Raw genomic sequence first — 21,225 nt, 5'->3', positions numbered from 1 at the left:
ATGAGTGCAGATAAGACACAGGTTTGTTAGAAAATAGACACCATTCTTGCAGAGGGTCATAAATATCTTTCTGAAGAGCATATTCCAATATGTTTATTCTATCAATATATAAAGTACTATGTGTAGACCTATGCTTTCCCATACTCTTATGCAAGTATGCTTATATATATGACTGTGCATTTATATTTGTGTATATGAGTTCATGTGCATGTATGTATGTGTTTATGTATATGTACATGTGTTTATGCGTTCGCATATACATATTTATTTATGTGTGTGTGTGTATGTATAACGTGTACGATCTTCTGAACTGTCTGCTTGTTTGTTTTTCTTCTCCCTCTCCCACCTCACTCTGCTCTTCAGAAAGATATTTATGACCCTCTGCAAGAATGGTGTCTATTTTCTACCAAACCTGTGTCTTATCTGCACTCATGTCGCTTTAACCCCTGTATCACAACTCAACTTTGAATTCTATGTGTCGTCTTGCTCAGAAATGCTTCAGACTTGAGAAAGGGAGGTTCTCCCAAAAGCTTGTCATTAAAAAATTCTGTTAGTCCAATAAAAAAGGTATTACACGATATACATTTTATCTGTTTTTTACATTTATAATCATGTTAAGCAGTGCAATTAATAGATTGTGGAGAAGTTTTACATGTTTAACATTTAAGTATGTATTTTTACAAGAGTCCCTGATCATTTATTCACATAAATTAAAGTAAATAAGGTATTAACCCTGACTGTTATTATTAGCATGTATATATATATAAAATGTGAGTTGGTTGTCATTTTGCAGTCAGATCTCCGTAAATTAGATTTTAAATAACTGCACAAACTTGCCTGATGTACAGTGAAAATATCTCTATATCAAATTTTACAGTCAGATGTACTTTGTGTGTAATGAATTCTAATAGTGCAGTCTCTACACAGCAATAATGATTTTTATTTTAATCATTTTAGTTTGTACTTTTAATGTGTTTACTAATTTAAAAAAATGCAAATTATGATGACAGCAATCAATGATTGTAACATGGAAAATGATTCAATATAAATTCTAATGGAAAACAAAAATGTTTTTATTTAATGTACACAATCAAATTCAACTTTACTATATAGTTTGTCATGTGTTGGGGATGCAAAAAACAGTTTTATACAGGTTCAGATCTGTAATGTTATTTATTGTGTACAAATTTCAGGTTAAGTTGGACCTTGAAGTATACATTAAAGAAGACTAGATTAATTTTCAGATGTGCTTGATTTAGTAAATTTACCATGTTTCCATATAAGAGAGGATGTGTGAATGGACATATGGAAGCATGGAATTATTCTGAAATAAATACAGTACTGCGACTTGCGTTTCAATTTATTAAGATTTCCAAATAATTCAATACTGTTAGAAAAAGTTTCCAAATGATTTATCTACAGAAGTCATCGTTAAAGTCTAAGAGAATGTTTGTAGATAAATAATTTGAAAAGTTTTTCTACAAGTATTGCATAATATGGAAAGCGTATTAAGTCATGACCTTGTTTTTTCCTATAAGCAGTGCCAGTATGTTTGGGTTGGTATTAGAGATGTCCCGAACAGTTCTCCGGGAACTGTTCGCCGGCGAACATAGCTTGTTCGCGGTCGCCGCGGCGGACGAACATATGCGATGTTCGGTCCGCCCCCTAATCGTCATGGAGTTGGGAGGGTCTGGGAGGGAGGGTCTGCTGCTGTGTCTGCTGACTGTGAGGTTCCGGGTCAAAGTTTACTCAATGATGACGAATAGGGGGCGGACCGAACATCGCATATGTTCACCCGCCGCGGCGACCGCGAACAAGCTATGTTCGCCAGCGAATAGTTCCCGGCGAACTGTTCGGGACATCTCTATTGGTAATCAATAGGGTTCTTCTCTGACCTCATAGGAATTCACACACTGGCGATGTTCGGTCCTCCCCCTAATCGTCATGGAGGTGGGAGGGTCTGGGAGGGAGGGTCTGCTGCTGATTGGCTGGAATGTGTCTGCTGACTGTGAGGTACAGGGTCAAAGTTTACTCAATGATGACGAATAGGGGGCGGACTGAACATCGCATATGTTCGCCCGCCGCGGCGACCGCGAACAAGCTATGTTCGCCGGCGAATAGTTCCCGGCGAACTTTTCAGGACATCTCTATTGGTAATCAATAGGGTTCTTCTCTGACCTCATAGGAATTCACACACTGGCGATGTTCGGTCCTCCCCCTAATCGTCATGGAGGTGGGAGGGTCTGGGAGGGAGGGTCTGCTGCTGATTGGCTGGAATGTGTCTGCTGACTGTGAGGTACAGGGTCAAAGTTTACTCAATAATGACGAATAGGGGGCGGACTGAACATCGCATATGTTCGCCCGCCGCGGCGACCGCGAACAAGCTATGTTCGCCGGCGAATAGTTCCCGGCGAACTTTTCAGGACATCTCTATTGATAATCAATAGGGTTCTTCTCTGACCTCTGACCTAGGAATTCACACACTGGCTGAATGGGGTTGCTCAAGGTCCTTCAAGTTAAGTAAAGTTAGGGTTACAGTGAGGTTTATAATTAGGAGGTATGATTCAGGGAGTTAGGAAATGTAGAGTTTAGATAAGGGTAAAATTAGGGTTAAGGAAGGATTAATTCAGCCTTACCTCTAAACTTATTCTACAATCAGTTTATTATACAAAAATTTAATTCAGACATTATTCTAAAGCTAACTGTAATTCCAAGTGTCATAAATCTTAAAATTTAAACATGCTCTCTAAATCTACTTCCTGTAGTGAACCTTGTAGTCCTAAACCTCATGGTATCCCTTCCATTACTTACATAGTAAGATTTTCTGCAGTAGCCTTCAGACTAACAATAAACACAGTTAATAAAGGAAAAAAACAATCAACTTTAAGCAGTATATGCTATTACTCCATGTCATTTTTCCGTCCTTCATGCACCTCATTTCATCATACTATTTTTTTTCCTCCACCAATGGCATTTTACCCACTCCCTTTGCCACCATTTCTCACTTTTTAGTTAAATCTCACTACTTACTCAGTGATCATTTTACCCCGCGTTCCCTAATAATGTGCTCTCTGCCAATATCACTTTACTTTTCTGCTGGCAGCATCTAACCCTGCCTTTGTGGTCTAGGGATGGCTTTTAAGTTGTCTTACTGGCCACAGCATCCTTCATGGGTTGTCGCAGTTCATCGGGGGTTTATAAGTAGCAGAGCTGCAGTCACTTACAAATTACAGCTACTGCATTGAATGGAAGCAATTAGGCGGAGGATGGAAGAAGAAATTGCAACTGGCTTGGGATAAAACCCAGTGGCCACCACAACACAACAGGTAGAATTCATCCTCGGATATTTTCAGAATGGAGACGGACCCACTATGCACTTTCCCTCCCCAGGATTAACCTGGAATGCCCTATGGCCAGTCTGAGTCTGCATGCATCATATTTGCTGCAACCTGCATCACTGGTGATGCATTGTTCAATACTCTCAACAATGTCTGAGGTTTGCAGTCTGTATGGCCTATACAGCAACAAATTATTTTGAAACAACATAGGTATGTAAGCGCTCCAAATAACAACTCATAACCACTTAAAAACTGCACTCTAGAATGGCAACCACTGATCAGAAATAACTATAGATCCGACTAATCACTCTGGGATCATCTAGACTGATGTAACAATTAAATCCATCAAATGTGAACTATCCAGTACATTATTTATGAGACATGTAAAAGCTCTAAAATCCAATGGTATCGATACAGTATTAATAAATGTATCACAAAAACAGTAATAATGTTGTCCAGAATAAAGTCACGAACAACAGTGTGGGGCCCCCTACACAGATGGAAAAATATAGCAACTGGAACTGGAAGTGTGCACACATAAAAAAGTTAAAAATATATAATAAACGTATTGCATATCAGGATATGAAGGGTGCCTCAGCTATGCCCAAATACAACCACTATTCCGGGGGGGAGGGAGCTCGTAATCCCGCCAGACAACCAGGTCTAAGCTAAGGGTGCTGCTGTGGAGAATATCCCCGAGCTAGAAAAACTCTGGGGGTAAGCCAGAGCAACTTACCCTGTCCGCCCGACCTTCGTGTGAGGTTAGAGGAGCACGCCAACTCCCCGCCACGACATGGTGTGTGAGCAGATCCGATCACAGCAGTTGCCGAGAATCACTCCCAGACCGTAAATGAAACCGAGCTGGAGATACAATGAAAATGGAAAGCAGATTGTCTACGTGTTTCGTCCCCTATGGAGGACTTTATCAAGACTGAGATCTGCTGTCCATAATATGGGTATATATACCCTCTGTAAAATAAAATCAAAAGTGGCAATGATACAATCTATTAAGGATGATTTAACGTAGGGCAAATAGCCTAACAAGTGTATTTGTAATGAAGGAAAAAATAAAATACAAATACAGAATAAAATAGATCATAAATAATAAAAAACCCCAAGCATAATAAATGTTACTCAATCATTAATTAACTAAAAGGATTAAATACAATTGATGGAGAGAAAAAAACGGGTCGCAAGAGTATTCTGAGAACGGACAGCAGCTGAAATAGCCTGCCCTTCGGTGGGTCCCCGCTCAGAACTCAAGCTGGTTTTAGCTCATCTTGTGCCATTACAGAGAGAACATATCTGAAGCATATCAGACTGGTCCCACCCATACAGGCAGTCCAGATCCGAAATGCCAGCAAGTTCTCTCTGCACGAGAGATACAGCAACCCCAGACGATCGTTTCAGCCTTGTTAGGCATCATCAGTGAGGCATATCTGATATCTCTCTAGGCACCGTGAGCAAGGGGTCCACGTCTGGATTACCCTTTAAACTTATGGAGAGAAAAAACGGGTCGCAAGAGTATTCTGAGAACGGACAGCAGCTGAAATAGCCTGCCCTTCGGTGGGTCCCCGCTCAGAACTCAAGCTGGTTTTAGCTCATCTTGTGCCATTACAGAGAGAACATATCTGAAGCATATCAGACTGGTCCCACCCATACAGGCAGTCCAGATCCGAAATGCCAGCAAGTTCTCTCTGCACGAGAGATACAGCAACCCCAGACGATCGTTTCAGCCTTGTTAGGCATCATCAGTGAGGCATATCTGATATCTCTCTAGGCACCGTGAGCAAGGGGTCCACGTCTGGATTACCCTTTAAACTTATGGAGAGAAAAAACAGGTCGCAAGAGTATTCTGAGAACGGACAGCAGCTGAAATAGCCTGCCCTTCGGTGGGTCCCCGCTCAGAACTCAAGCTGGTTTTAGCTCATCTTGTGCCATTACAGAGAGAACATATCTGAAGCATATCAGACTGGTCCCACCCATACAGGCAGTCCAGATCCGAAATGCCAGCAAGTTCTCTCTGCACGAGAGATACAGCAACCCCAGACGATCGTTTCAGCCTTGTTAGGCATCATCAGTGAGGCATATCTGATATCTCTCTAGGCACCGTGAGCAAGGGGTCCACGTCTGGATTACCCTTTAAACTTATGGAGAGAAAAAACGGGTCGCAAGAGTATTCTGAGAACGGACAGCAGCTGAAATAGCCTGCCCTTCGGTGGGTCCCCGCTCAGAACTCAAGCTGGTTTTAGCTCATCTTGTGCCATTACAGAGAGAACATATCTGAAGCATATCAGACTGGTCCCACCCATACAGGCAGTCCAGATCCGAAATGCCAGCAAGTTCTCTCTGCACGAGAGATACAGCAACCCCAGACGATCGTTTCAGCCTTGTTAGGCATCATCAGTGAGGCATATCTGATATCTCTCTAGGCACCGTGAGCAAGGGGTCCACGTCTGGATTACCCTTTAAACTTATGGAGAGAAAAAACAGGTCGCAAGAGTATTCTGAGAACGGACAGCAGCTGAAATAGCCTGCCCTTCGGTGGGTCCCCGCTCAGAACTCAAGCTGGTTTTAGCTCATCTTGTGCCATTACAGAGAGAACATATCTGAAGCATATCAGACTGGTCCCACCCATACAGGCAGTCCAGATCCGAAATGCCAGCAAGATCTCTCTGCACGAGAGATACAGCAACCCCAGACGATCGTTTCAGCCTTGTTAGGCATCATCAGTGAGGCATATCTGATATCTCTCTAGGCACCGTGAGCAAGGGGTCCACGTCTGGATTACCCTTTAAACTTATGGAGAGAAAAAACGGGTCGCAAGAGTATTCTGAGAACGGACAGCAGCTGAAATAGCCTGCCCTTCGGTGGGTCCCCGCTCAGAACTCAAGCTGGTTTTAGCTCATCTTGTGCCATTACAGAGAGAACATATCTGAAGCATATCAGACTGGTCCCACCCATACAGGCAGTCCAGATCCGAAATGCCAGCAAGTTCTCTCTGCACGAGAGATACAGCAACCCCAGACGATCGTTTCAGCCTTGTTAGGCATCATCCGTGAGGCATATCTGATATCTCTCTAGGCACCGTGAGCAAGGGGTCCACATCTGGATTACCCTTTAAACTTATGGAGAGAAAAAACGGGTCGCAAGAGTATTCTGAGAACGGACAGCAGCTGAAATAGCCTGCCCTTCGGTGGGTCCCCGCTCAGAACTCAAGCTGGTTTTAGCTCATCTTGTGCCATTACAGAGAGAACATATCTGAAGCAAATCAGACTGGTCCCACCCATACAGGCAGTCCAGATCCGAAATGCCAGCAAGTTCTCTCTGCACGAGAGATACAGCAACCCCAGACGATCGTTTCAGCTTTGTTAGGCATCATCAGTGAGGCATATCTGATATCTCTCTAGGCACCGTGAGCATCTGAGATCTGCTGTCCATAATATGGGTATATATACCCTCTGTAAAATAAAATCAAAAGTGGCAATGATACAATCTATTAAGGATGATTTAACGTAGGGCAAATAGCCTAACAAGTGTATTTGTAATGAAGGAAAAAATAAAATACAAATACAGAATAAAATAGATAATAAATAATAAAAAACCCCAAGCATAATAAATGTTACTCAATCATTAATTAACTAAAAGGATTAAATACAATTGATACCAAAAAATAAAATAAACATAGGAATACACGAGGATAAACAACAACAATCAAACCAGTGGTGATAACCTCATCTATTGAGAAATATTATTAAGAGGTATAAAACCAACACATGTAAAATAAAAATTGTAAATACCCCAAAGAGCAAATCCAAATCATCGGTAATATATATATCCACAATGAATTTTTGATAATAATTATATAGATAAGAAAGATTTTTTCTGAATCATAATTCCTGTGGAGCATAGCGCCCATGTGGTATAATTTCCTCTGTTTGGACACTCAAAAAATATATAAATTTTTGGGATAGTAAAAGGATTTTTTGTGTGGGACAAACAACTATTTTAGAAACTCATAGCCCTCAGTGGACCAGATACATAAAGATGCAAGAATAAAACTGATGTTATATATACATACTGTTAATAATGAGAATATAAATCCCTATCCTTATGATCAATAAATTTATATATATAAAATTAATTGATGGTACATCTAATGCATCAAACCTCAATTCTTTGTATGTCTTGGAATAAATAAGAAAAAGAACCAGGGAGAGGTCACATAGATGTCATTAGAGCATGAACGAAACTAAATATGTTACGTACGTATACATCCCAAAGTACAGTATGCTCCAAAGCAGGAGGATGAGCATTCCATGACAAAGGACAATCCTATTTGTAAAAAGTGGGGGATTCAACAAGAACTCAATATAATAGTGTAGATAAATATGGATTTAAGCAATATGCTCCAATTCCTCATTTAACCCATAAGGGTTCAATGTGTTGAGTCGGAAAATCCACCTGGTTTCAGCTGTAATAAGGGCTAGTTTTCTATTATTCATCTTCTCTGGGATATGTTCAATGCCCATCACTGATATGTGTGCAGGGTTGCTCTCATGAACCATTTGGAAGTATCTGGCCACCGGGGATTTCCTACCCTGGTTAACAATCGCTAATCTGTGCTCCCTAAATCTGGTTTTCAATTATTTAGAGGTCTGGCCTACATATAAAAGTCCACATGAATACGTAAGCACATAGACCACATATGAAGTGTTACAAGTGATCCTTGTGAATACGCTATAAATCTCGTTATTAGAAGATGAATGGAAATCAGATTTACCGTGGCATATGAACTGACATGTTAAGCATCGTGTTGAGCCACATTTAAAATTCCCAACTCAAAGGGACACCGATGTGCTGTGAGATTCTATTGGGGTGAGTTTGGAGGGAGCCAACAGATTCTTCAGATTTTTGTTTTTCCTGAAAGTCACCCGAGGTGATCCAGCGATGCTAAATTTCAGCCAGGGATCCAATAACAAAATCGGCCAGTGTTTGTGAAGAATAGAAACTATCTGATCGAAAGCCCTATTGAATATGGTAGTAAATATGGTCCTTTATCCTGGGTAACATCCCTGGTACTAATGTTGAATTTGTTCCGAGACTCTTTTCTTCTGGGGTTTGATTTTTCAATAAGGATATAATCTCCATATGTTTGACCGATGAAGGAGGTGGTATAGCCAGAGTATCCTTCTTAGTTTGGGAATCAATAAGAGAATTTCTATTAAGGTTTCTCGCCTTCTGGTATGCCTGACAGATTATGTCCGGGTCATAATCTTTGTCCAGGAAATGTTGACACAGGTCCAAAGACTCTTCTTTGAAATGCTCCAAGACAGAACAGTTGCGGCGTAATCTAACGAACTGGCCAAGGTTTTTGTAAGAACATATCCAGGTTTTCCACATAGAATCAAATCTAAAAATTTGATCGTAGTTTTGTTCTTGTTGCTAGTAAAGGATAATCCCGATTAGTTGTTATTAAGGTATTGGACAAAATTCTCAGTATCATCAAGATCACCTTTCCAAATAAAAAGGATATCGTCAATGAAACGTTTGTAAAATATAAGGTGTTCTCTCCATGTCAAGTTATTTAAAACATTAATGGATTCCCAAAGACCCATGAAGATATTTGCATATGCTGGGGCAAAACTAGCCCCCATTGATGTACCTTTAACCTGCAGGTAGTTTTGCCCATTGAAACAAAAATAATTATGGGTTAAGATAAACACTATACTCTCCAAAATCGCCTCCCCTTGGCCTAGGGGGAGAAGGGGATCTTCCAAAAGAAAATGTTTTATTGCTTTTTAGACCCAGATCATGGTCAATATTCGAATAGAGGGCTGCCACATCAATGGTCAATCAACAATAATTATCCTGCCAGGTGATATCCTGCATCAATGATAGTACATTCCCCATATCCTTGATGTAGGAAGGCAAATTGATCACAATTTTCTGAAGGTGAATATCCACCCATTTGGACAAGGGTGCTGTAAGGGAGCCAATTGATGAAATAATGGGTCTGCCCGGTGGGTTGGTGAGGGATTTATGGATCCTAGGGAGGAAATAAAATATTGGTATGTTGCCTCCACTAGAAAGAAGAAAACCTTTTTCAGATTTATCAATGACCCCTATATCAAACATCTTATTCACCCAGACTTGTAGATCCTTAGTATACTGAGTTGTGGGGTTAAATATAAGGTTTTTATAATAATTCTGATCTTCCAGGATCAGATATGCTTTTTTGAGGTAGTCCTCTCTATTGAGGAGGACAATCTCCCCTCCCTTGCCCGCTCCCTTAATGATGATATTGTGATCCTTTTTAAGGTCTCTCAGTGCTACCATTTCCATATTAGTAAGGTTATATTCTACACTCCGATTGTTATGTTTGGTATTTAAACTGGAGACTAGGGATCTAAAGTCCTTCATCACTAATTCATAGAAAATGGGTATGAACCCTCCTTTGTCGGCTACAGGATAGTAAGTAGAGGGTGTCTTGAGGCCTGTGGTTACATTGCATCAATTTCGATCAGGGGCTCTGTTTGTTCATTGAGGAGACATATCAGATTCTATCCTGTGGGTCATTCAAAAATCCAGGACATACATTGACGCTGTTCGCCTCCTTAATATTGAAGGACTTAGTGAGTGTCAGTTTCCTAATAAATTGGTTGAGATCCCTAAATAAATCTAAAATATTAGGGTTCCTGGAGGGGACAAAACTAAGGCCCTTATTAAGCAAGGAAATTTCTGGGGCTCTCAATATATGGGTAGACAAATTAAAGATTCCTACTATGAGAGGCACCTCATTTTGTTGGGATTTGTGTCCCTTTCCCCTAGTTCCTCTATGGGTGCATCTATTTTCCTGCCCTCCATTTTGGAAAATAGCGGAAAAGTCTTGGGGGTATGTGACAGAACCATCTGTCTATGGATTACTTTAATTTTCCGTCCATTTGTCTGTTTGTTAAGCTATTTCCCTGTCCGTACGGTCCCCCTGTTATTTCCTTGTTACTACCGAACAAACTACCGAAAGACCGGCCACCCAGCAAGGAAGTGTGCTACTTGTTGATGTCTTGGCCCCATCAGAACGTTGAGGTTAACCGCAGACACTTCCTAATTATCAAGCGCAGACCGGGTGGTCGTCGTTCGTATGCCGACCACGAGGCGGTGGCCATCTTGACTATACGAATGATCAGCGGTATTCGTCGATGAGTTAATGGAACTAAAAACGGATACTATTTCCTCCCTTCTTCTGACTTCCAACATATGAACGCCCGTCCGTTCGGCACTTTCTCCACGGAGCCCCTTCATATACTGAAAGACAATGTGAAAGACTTTGGCTCCATGGCGATTGAACTGTGGGTATAGGATCTGAGCGCCATTCGGTAATAATGTGCGCTCAGATCTAAGCTATCTGGGGATACGTTAATTGCATATAATCCATTCGGTAGTTTTCCTATTATGTATTTTTATTATCCCATGTAAAATGGCGTTTTGCCTCTATCCTGGGAGATAATTGGATTACTTCCCAATTATCCCCAGGATAGAGAGGAGGGTCTACCTGGTGTAAAGGGGAGTGTTTATAGCCAAAGTGTGCTCATTGGCTACTGTATCACTTTTGTCCCAGTCTTCCATCTGGTCCCCTCGGAGAGTGTCCACCAGATGGGAGACCTGCATAAAAAACAGATTCCTGTTTTACCCTCAATACGGAGCCTTGTCTCGTACTTGGGGGGAATTGCTACTGTGGATTATTCGTTTACCTGTTCTAGGAGAAAAGGATTTCATATGTTTCCAGTTCGGTGGATTCGAGTGTTTGTGAGTTGCTTCTCCCTTCGAACGGTATTAACGGTATTAACCTTTACTACACCGGGTTATACCGTAACAGGATACATGATGGACCCTCCTCTAAAAAATTAACATCGTTGGATCCATCCAACTTATGCGACCGTGGTAGCTTGGGGCGTGCTCCCAACTCAATGGGGATTGTGTTCACACCTGAATCATCAGCCTGCTTTTTGATGAAAGGGTCTCTCAACCGAGGGAGGGGGATATAATTGGGATTATCCCGTCTCCTCGATATATCTCGATTCAAATTCTTCGGGGTATGACGAGCACCCCTCTCGTCTTGATTGTAGGTACTTCTTGGAGAATAATTCTGATTGGTGTAATTATATGGCTTAGATCTGGCTGCCTCTGCATGAGTATTATAACCATGTCGGGCAATAATGTGGGACCCGTGTGGGGAGTTCCCAGAGTTCATATTCCTTTTTCCGTTGAACCGGTGGGTGTAGTGGGAATTACGAGACTCGGGTTCATTCCCAGGTATTGAGGTAGATGTGTCCCTGTTCTTCCTTAAGGCTTTTCTCAGCCAATTCCTAATGAGGCCACCCTCATAATCTTTTTATCTCTAAGGAATTTTGAGTTCTTTTTGGTGACTATCTCCTTTTCAAATTTAATTATCCTGTTATTAACAGTATTGACTAGTTCAGATACAAGGTCAGAGTTTTCAATAGCGTTAATCTTAGAGTGAATCAACTAAATTTCTGTTTCCGTCCTCTTTAACCTGTACTGTCTGTATTTGACAAGAATTTGCATAAGTATCAAGGAGCACTTATCTAAGGCTTCTAAGCATTCATTCTCTAATTCTGTGTGGTCAGAGAAGAATGGTCTCTTGTCAAACCTATCAAATATTTAGAACTGAGTTTCTGTTCTAAATATTTTTCTAGCAATGCGTGATCCCACCGTGTCAACGTTTCCTGGACAAAGATTATGACCCGGACATAATCTGTCGGGCATACCAGAAGGCGAGAAGTTCTCTTATTGATTCCCTAACTAAGAAGGATACTCTGGCTATACCACCTCCTTCATCGGTCAAACATATGGAGATTATATCCTTATAGGAAAATCAAACCCCAAGAAGAAGAAAAGAGTCTCGGAACAAATTCAACATTAGTACCAGGGATGTTACCCAGAATAAAGGTCCCATATTTACTACCATATTCAATAGGGCTTTTGATCAGATTATTTCTATTCTTCACAAACATTGGTCGATTTTGTTATTGGATCCCTGGCTGAATTTTAGCATCGCTGGACCACCTCGGGTGACTTTCAGGAAAAACAAAAATCTGAAGAATCTGTTGGCTCCCTCCAAACTCACCCCAATAGAATCTCACAGCACATCGGTGTCCCTTGGATTTGGGAATTTTAAATGTGGCTCAACACGATGCTTAACATGTCAGTTCATATGCCACCATATGAAAACCAGATTTAGGGAGCACAGATTAGCGATTGTTAACCAGGATAGGAAATCCCCGGTTGCCAGACACCAAATGGTTCATGAGAGCAACCCTGCACACATATCAGTGATGGGCATTGAACATATCCCAGAGAAGATGAATAATAGAAAACTAGCCCTTATTACAGCTGAAACCAGGTGGATTTTCTGACTCAACACACTGAACCCTTATGCGTTAAATGAGGAATTGGAGCATATTGCTTACATCCATATTTATCTACACTATTATATTGAGTTCTTGTTGAATCCCCCACTTTTTATTTACAATAGGATTTCCTTTTGTTATGGAATGCTCATCCCCCTGCTTTGGAGCATACTGTACTTTGGGATTCATTTAGCGTTCTCTCTGAGTACCAGGAAGATATAGTTCCGAGGTGGGGAGCAAATGTAGGTGGTGTATGTGCTTATCTGTGTGTGATCGCTAGGGCATTTTCCCCTGTGATAAATATTCCTGACAATCTTGCGAGGGGTTGTTCAGAACAGGGATGTATACGTACGTAGCATATTTAGTTTAGTTCATGCTCTGATGACTTCTATGTGACCTCTCCTTGGTTCTTTTTCTTATTTATTCCAAGACATACAAAGAATTGAGGTTTGATGCATTATATGCACCATCAATTAATTTTCTATATATAAATGTATTGATCATAAGGATAGGGATTTATATTCTCATTATTAACAGTATGTATATATAACATAGGTTTTATTCTTGCATCTTTATGTATCTGGTCCATTGAGGGCTATGAGTTTCTAAAATAGTTGTTTGTTCCACACAAAAAATCCTTTTACTATGCAAAAAATTTATATATTTTTTGAGTGGCCAAACAGAGGAAATTCTACTATATGGGCGCTATGCTCTGCAGGAATTATGATTCAGAAAAATTCTTTCTTATCTTTATAATTATTATCAAAAATTCATTGTGAATATATATTACCGATGAGTTGGATTTGCTCTTTGGGGTATTTACGATTTTTATTTTACATGTGTTGGTTTTATACCTCTTAATATTTCTTAATAGATGAGGTTATCACCACTGGTTTGATTGTTGTTGTTTATCCTCGTGCATTCCTATGTTTATTTTATTTTTTGGTATCAATTGTATTTAATCCTTTTAGTTAAAGGGACACTATAGTCACCCAGACCACTTCAGCTCAACGAAGTGGTCTGGGTGTCAGGTCCCGCTAGGGTTAACCGTGCCTGATGTAAACATAGCAGTTTCTGAGAAACTGCTATGTTTACATTTGGGGTTAAGCCAGCCTCTAGTGGTTGTCTTCCGGACAGCCACTAGAGGCACATCGGCAATGATTGAGGCATGTTATGCCTCAATCATGCAGAGCGTCCATAGGAAAGCATTAAAAAATGCTTTCCTACGGACACTTTGAATGTGCGCGGACAAGGATGCTGACGTCGGCGGGGGAGGAGAGGTAAGGGAGCCCGGCGGGCGAAAAGGGTGAGTAGCTAAAGGCGTTTTAACCCCTCAGGGTACTATAGTGTCAGGAAAACCAAGCCGTTTTCCTGACACTATTATGTCCCTTTAATTAATGATTGAGTAACATTTATTATGTTTTTTTTTTATTATTATTTATTATCTATTGTATTCTGCATTTGTATTTTGCATGTTTTATAAATTTTTTCCTTCATTACAAATACACTTGTCAGGCTATTTGCCTTAAATCATCCTTAATAGATTGTATCATTGCCACTTTTGATTTTATTTTACGGAGGGTATATATACCCATATTATGGACAGCAGATCTCAGTCTTGATAAAGTCCTCCAAAGGGGACGAAACACGTAGACGATCTGCTTTCCGTTTTCATTGTATCTCCAGCTCGGTGTCATTTACAAGTGATTCTCGGCAACTGCTGTGATCGGATCTGCTCACACACCATGTGGTGGCGGGGAGTTGGTGTGCTCCTCTAACCTCACACGAAGGTCGGGCGGACAGGGTAAGTTGCTCTGGCTTACCCCCAGAGTTTTTCTAGCTCAGGGATATTCTCCACAGCAGCACCCTTAGCTTAGACCTGGTTGTCTGGCGGGATTACTAGCTCCCTCCCCCCTGGAATAGTGGATGTATTTGGGCATAGCTGAGGCATAGCTGAGGCACCCTTCATACCCTGATCTGCGATACGTTTATTATATATTTTTAACTTTTTTATGTGTGCACACTTCCAGTTCCAGTTGCTATATTTTTCCATCTGTGTAGGGGGCCCCACACTGTTGTTCGTGACTTTATTCTGGACAACATTATTACTGTTTGTGTGATACATTTATTAATACTGTATCGATACCATTGGATTTTAGAGCTTTTACATGTATCATAAACAATGTACTGGATATTTCACATTTGATGGATTTAATTGTTACATCAGATCTATAGTTATATCTGATCAGTGGTTGCCGTTCTGGAGTGCAGTTTTTAAGTGGTTATATAAGTTGTTATTTGGAGCGCTCACATACCTATGTTGTTTTATAATTCATATTTAGTGGTTTAGTCGCTCATCTGTATGTGACGCAGCCCCCCCATCCTCCCTCCCCCCTACAGGTTTATTGTTTATTACATTTTCAATTACCTTTTTATTTTAACAAATGATTTTGCCCTGTTCTGTGCTAGGCCATTTGGACTTTCGTGAATAGCCTCAATAATACAGAAAAATTGTGCACATAAAAATTGCTAATGGCATCAATGTGCTTAATTTAATCTCTTCAAACCTTAGGGCCACAGGTTCAACACTTGGTTGGATTAAGTTAGATTTCTGCACTTCCCAGATCAATAAAATGAATATAGTTGATGTGTTACAGTAACCTGTAACTCTTAGTCATCTAAAATTTGAGAGAAATAGTTTTTTCTTGAATTTGTTTTTTCCACCACCTGGGGGTATAGACAATGACAATAATCTGGTAAGGTATTCAAACTGGCCTGGACAGTGTAACGCTGTGCTGTCTGGTATCCTAGTCAAATCGCATTGAATATCTGCTGCCTGTTTTTTTCCTTACCAGTACAAATTGATGGCTCACTTTGCACTCTTACCCGGGAGAAAGTGACATCTCATCACCTTCTCCCGTCTCAAACAGAATCATGCTGCAGCTGTAATAGAGATAGCAAATTGTTCCAGAATGCTCATACTAGACCTCATTGAAGTGAATATCCTGTACAGAGAAGGTAGACAAGAAGAAGGGTGGCTTATGAGAGCATATACATGTAACATATAGTATTTCATTCAATGTGTTGGGTGTTTGGCATGTATGTAACTGTTTGTGTATGCCTAGCAATGTGTCTTTATGTCCGTATACACACATTAAAATAACTGACAGGTGAAGTGAATAACGTTGATTATATCATTATAATGACACCTGTCTAAGGATAGGATATATTAACCGCAAGTGTACAGTCAGCTTAAATTTCATGTGTTGGAAGCAGGAATTGTCAGTAATTTGTCAAGAAACTGCACATTTAAAATGGCCAAAAAAGGCTGAGCTGAAAAGAGACTCTGATCATCTTTATTTGTACTAGATTAAGGAATTCCTTGGTGAATTCCCAAGAATTCAGTGTACTGAAGATCCCTGCCAGGTAGAGCATCATACCTCCAAAGTGCCTTTAGGGCTGACAGTCAATATTTTGGACCAAAATCCCTTGTTTCGACTTTTTTATTCTAATGTCTTTCTGTTCTATGAGCTCCATATTGTTGATGTGTCTGAGTGTATAATAGAGCTTCCCATCAATAATACTTACAGTAATTTATCTTGAAACTATAAGAAATGTATTTAGGAATATATGCATTCAATGGCATGTGTAAATAAGATACAATGTTCTTGTTCTAAATTAAATTTTAGCTGCATAAATTGTTTTTAGTAAGTCACCTAAAACCTACCAGGACAGCCCCGCCCATGGACACCCCTACTCATATCCCAAAAACGAAAGTGTCCCTCATTGTCCATTTGAAATGTTGGAAGGTATGAAACATTCCGGGTGTTTGCAATTCAACGCGCTGGGAATTATTAAACTATACAAAGGGTGAGACGACAGACCAAAGTTTAGGAGATATCTTATGCTTTCTCCTCAAACACTCATGTTGACGTAAAATAGATCTAAAGTGAAGAAGAATAAATGGTGGCTCATCTTTTGAGCTTTTATAAAGTACTTCATTAATCCTAATTTACATTTTTATATCCATATCTAACATGATAGGCCCCTCACAGTTTTGTCTCCGACATTTCTACCTTTACTACAAATTAATTCTCTACTCAACATGTCTACTCTTCTCATGATCCAATACTCTCCACATCTCTTTATCAAATTCTCACGCTTTCTGGAATTCACCGCCATGACTTCCTCAATCCTTTAAAAATAATGTTTCACAATTTACAAATTATTTCACTATACTCAGCTCACATTATTCAATAAAAGCTACAATCAACACCTTTATCTGACTTTTACACATACCACTCCTCTAATACCTTCCATTCTATTGCATAAGCATGTTGCCAGGGTTCATGAGGTTTTGTGCATGTCAAACTATCATTTACTAAGCAAAATGTAATTTCAGCATATCAACAAAGTATTCTACCCTGCGACAGGGTGCCTTTTGCCATGTGTTGCAGCCCTGGCCCGCGCGGTGTAACCGCCGGAGCCGCGCGTTCAACCGCCGGAGCTGCGTGTTCAGGGGTTCATCGGGTGGCTCATGCTATCAGGGCCACCCAATGGCTATGGATTTCCAGGGGGTCCTGGTCAGCTCTGCAGCGCTTTAACAGCGTGACCGGGTCCCCTGAGATGACGTCAAAAGCTGGGAGAAAGTGACTGCCCCGTCACTCCTCTCAGCTTACATCGGAAGCCGCGCGGGAGGAGGGAGTCAGAGTGGACTCCCATCAGGCTGAGCCCCCACTGGACCCCGGGGAACTGAATCAAATATTTTGTGGATGTGTGTGTGCCTGTATGTGTGTTTGTATTTATGTGTGTGTTTGTATGTATGCATATGTGTGTCTCTGTGTTTGTCTGTATGTATGTGTTTGTATGCGTGTGTGTGTTTGTATGTATGTGTGTCTGCATGTGTGGAGGGGCAACGTATGGGAGGGTGAGGGTAGATGTAACAGGGCGGTGGTGGGGGGTAGATGTATGGGGGGAGGGGCCCAGGGCAATTTTCATGCCCAGTCCCTGTGGTTTCTAGTTACACCTCTGATTCTACGTCTGGGTGTTTACCATTTAAATTTCTATTATTTTTTTAAAATCAAATTGCATTTAGCAGTATGTTATGGGCCTTGTCAATGTGCGCAACATATACTGCAGGGTGTATAGCCTGACATATAAGCATGTAGCTGTGGTGGGAGGGTCAGGTACTGTGACAGCACTATAGTCCTGTGACATTATTTCAGGGCAGCTTGTCGACCCACACAGTGTTTCTAATCTGTCATATTAAAGAGATTCTGAGGCACAGTTAAAATAGTGTTTGTATTTTAAAAAAATATTGTACAACAACTGATCTCCACCTATTTTATAAACTGTGTTGTACATAATTTGTTAGTTTTAAATTTCACTAATGGACGGGTTGGATGACGAAGAAGGTCATTACATGGCCAGATTCATCTACACCCATAAATTCATAGGAGCATCATCTATACTGATGTGTAGTGGTTATTTTGCTCACAGGGCTCTTTTGAAGCTACAGATCTATAAACTATAAGCCATATCATTAATTAATTAATAGAGATATATATATATATATATATATAGTTTAGGTATGTTTTTTCCATTTTGTCCTGCATTCATATTTTATTTCATATTATGGAACTGATTTGAGTTGGTGAAAATATTGGATTACTAGCCAGGTTTACCTACCTTACGAAGACCCTCTGCTGCTCAACCTCAATAGATTTGGGGACTCTTGGTATTTGTTTTAGATGTGATATTAATTTTGCAAGGTATTTTCAAGTACTACCCTTACTGTATTAGGCGCAATCTGTTTCTCTTTTTCTTATTACTTTTATAGTATTTCCAGGTTATTAGGGTACCCACGTTTTTGTTTGTTGCCCACCAGAATTAGAGCTATATCTTTTCCCCCTATTGTTTAACATTAGTGGTATATTTCATCTAGACTTAGGCAGGTCCAGCCAATATTCTGTGCAGATGTTTCGGTACACAATCCCAGCAACTTGGTTATATCGTCCCTGCTAACATCTTGCACCCGGCTACAATGTGCTAGATTGTCTCGGAGGCCTCTTTGCACAGTTTGCACTTTGGGTCTTGTCTGCTGTGGAAAACATTCACTTCTAATAATGAGTGCCGGTTCCTGTGCTGCCAGGATTTGTGCCTCAGTGCGGTCTTTCAGTTCTGCTTTTTCCAGCCTCTTATAGGATTAATGTGAGTCACATCCACTATCTGCTGAGTGTACACAACATGAAGAGATTGATCTTGCAATGGAACCTCCTCCTTTCCGACATCCTCTATCTGTTGTTGTCTCAGGCATTCCCTTAGCAGTTGTAGCCATCTTTGTGATGTACTTGTCGATGCTCTGTGCTTCATCCAGGACTGTGTGCTTGAGACTCATCAGGTCCCAAACCTCCTTCCTTCATGCTGTTGTACAGTCTCTGTGTACTGGACTTCAGGTGAAATCTTCCATTTATCCTGAGTAATTTACAGGTCTTGGAATTCATGATATCCATCACTTATCTTGGCTACGTAATTATTTTAGCTGGGAACCTGTGTAATTGTCCTGAAATTGGCTTCTAGAGTTGTTCTCCACTTGCCCATAAAGTTCTTGATGAAGGCTCTTAGTGTCTTGTTGACCTTTTAAAGAGCCGAGCATTACAGTATCCATGTGAGACATTGTTTCATAGACCTTTTTGTAATATTGTATGTAATTTATTTAATGAGTATTTATACCCTTTGTAAAAATAGATCTTTTAGTATTATACATCATTTTGACTCGCTGTCCTGGTTTTAATGCGTTACTTCAAATACAGAATAATTTCCATCCTGTGGATTTAGTGCACCACATCTTGCCTCTGCTGCTCTGAAGTGCATTTAAGGAGTTGTTTTCTTTGTAGTCTATAAATTTGAACAGTACTTAACTGCTCCCTTTTTGTGAGTGTTTTTCAGGTTTTTTTTTATGTAATTACTCTGAATTTCTGCAAATTTTACCAATTAGGTAAAAAGTGTGCATCACATATTTTTGTCAATTTGTTTGCTCTTTTCTTAGCAAACTTTACTGCATTTTAAAAATATATTGCACTTTATCAATAAAAATTAATTGAACTTCAGTAGAAAAGGCAGTGTTTACATTGCTGCCTAGTAATATCTCACAGTCACTCAGACAGCCACTAGAGGTGCTTCCTTTGGAAGTGCAGCACCACCTGCAGCACTGACGTTCAGCATGGAGGCGCTGTACGTTTTTCATAATGCGCACATGCGCATTAGCCTCTAAATGTTTTCCTGTGGGAAAGCATTTGTTTGGCTTAGATCAATGAGCATGAGCGGGGCCAGCTGCAAGAAGACCCATGTGGTGCTGGAAAAAAGTTAACAAAACTTTTTCACGTTGTGTTTTACACCTATAGTGTCAGGAATACACATTTTTTTACTCTTTTACTTGGAATGTTGGTCTTTCATGTCTATTCTGTCTTTTTCATCCTAAATAGAATTATGTAACTGTATAATACACACAATAGCTGTATGTTACTCTTTAGTGACCGCTCCATAAAGCCATATATAACATACGGAGCCCAGTGAGTGTGATGGCAACGTATTAAAAACATATTTCTCATTAATCTCCACATTTGTTTGGAATTCCTTTAACAGAAGTTAAACTTATCATGGCCTTCCTACTGTTGTTGGGTTCTATCTCAAATAGACCCCTGCCAGGTATATGGTCTGATTTACTTAAGTAATTTATTGTATAGGATATTTGAATAGGTATTTGCTGAAATAAAGTTTGTTAAATATTTTAAAGGAACAATCAAAGTGCCATAACCACTACAGTCCATTAGGGGTTTCCAATTCCAGGAGATTAAAGATGTCATAATGTTTGAGAAGCAAAAGGTGTTCATTGAACTAAGCAAGGCTAACTGAGGATCATGTTCATTAACTGAGAGGACAAACAAGATTCTTCGGCAGGGAGAAACATGGCTGCAGCCATACCACCAGGCATAACCCAATTTAGTTGTTAAATTATTCTAAAATGGTTTGATTAATTACTCTGGGGCACTCATGGCAGTCCTGATACTATAATCACTATGGTTTGCCATAGTGGTTATTGTGCTTGAAATGATCAATTAATGACACAATGGAAAACAAAATTGATATAAAATGTTCTTTGATAATACAACAGCCAACTTCACACATGAGTGTAAAATATTTTATTTCTACATTCTGGCTTTGGCAATATTTCCTTCCATACAGTTTTTGGCATTAGCAGAATGTTTACACATTTATAAAAAGGAGACAGAAAAGGTTAGCTGTTTTAAACACAGTAACCTATTTGCTGCACCTGAACAATGGCATATCCCAACAATCATCATTGTTACTGCATCAAACCCAAAAATATTGTGGGTAAAAATAATATTACGTTCAAGAAGATCCTGAACTGAAACACATGTACTTTTTGGTACTGA

Source organism: Pelobates fuscus, chromosome 5, assembly GCF_036172605.1.
Source record: "Pelobates fuscus isolate aPelFus1 chromosome 5, aPelFus1.pri, whole genome shotgun sequence".
Classification (NCBI taxonomy): domain Eukaryota; kingdom Metazoa; phylum Chordata; class Amphibia; order Anura; family Pelobatidae; genus Pelobates; species Pelobates fuscus.
This window is presented reverse-complemented; position numbering follows the sequence as displayed.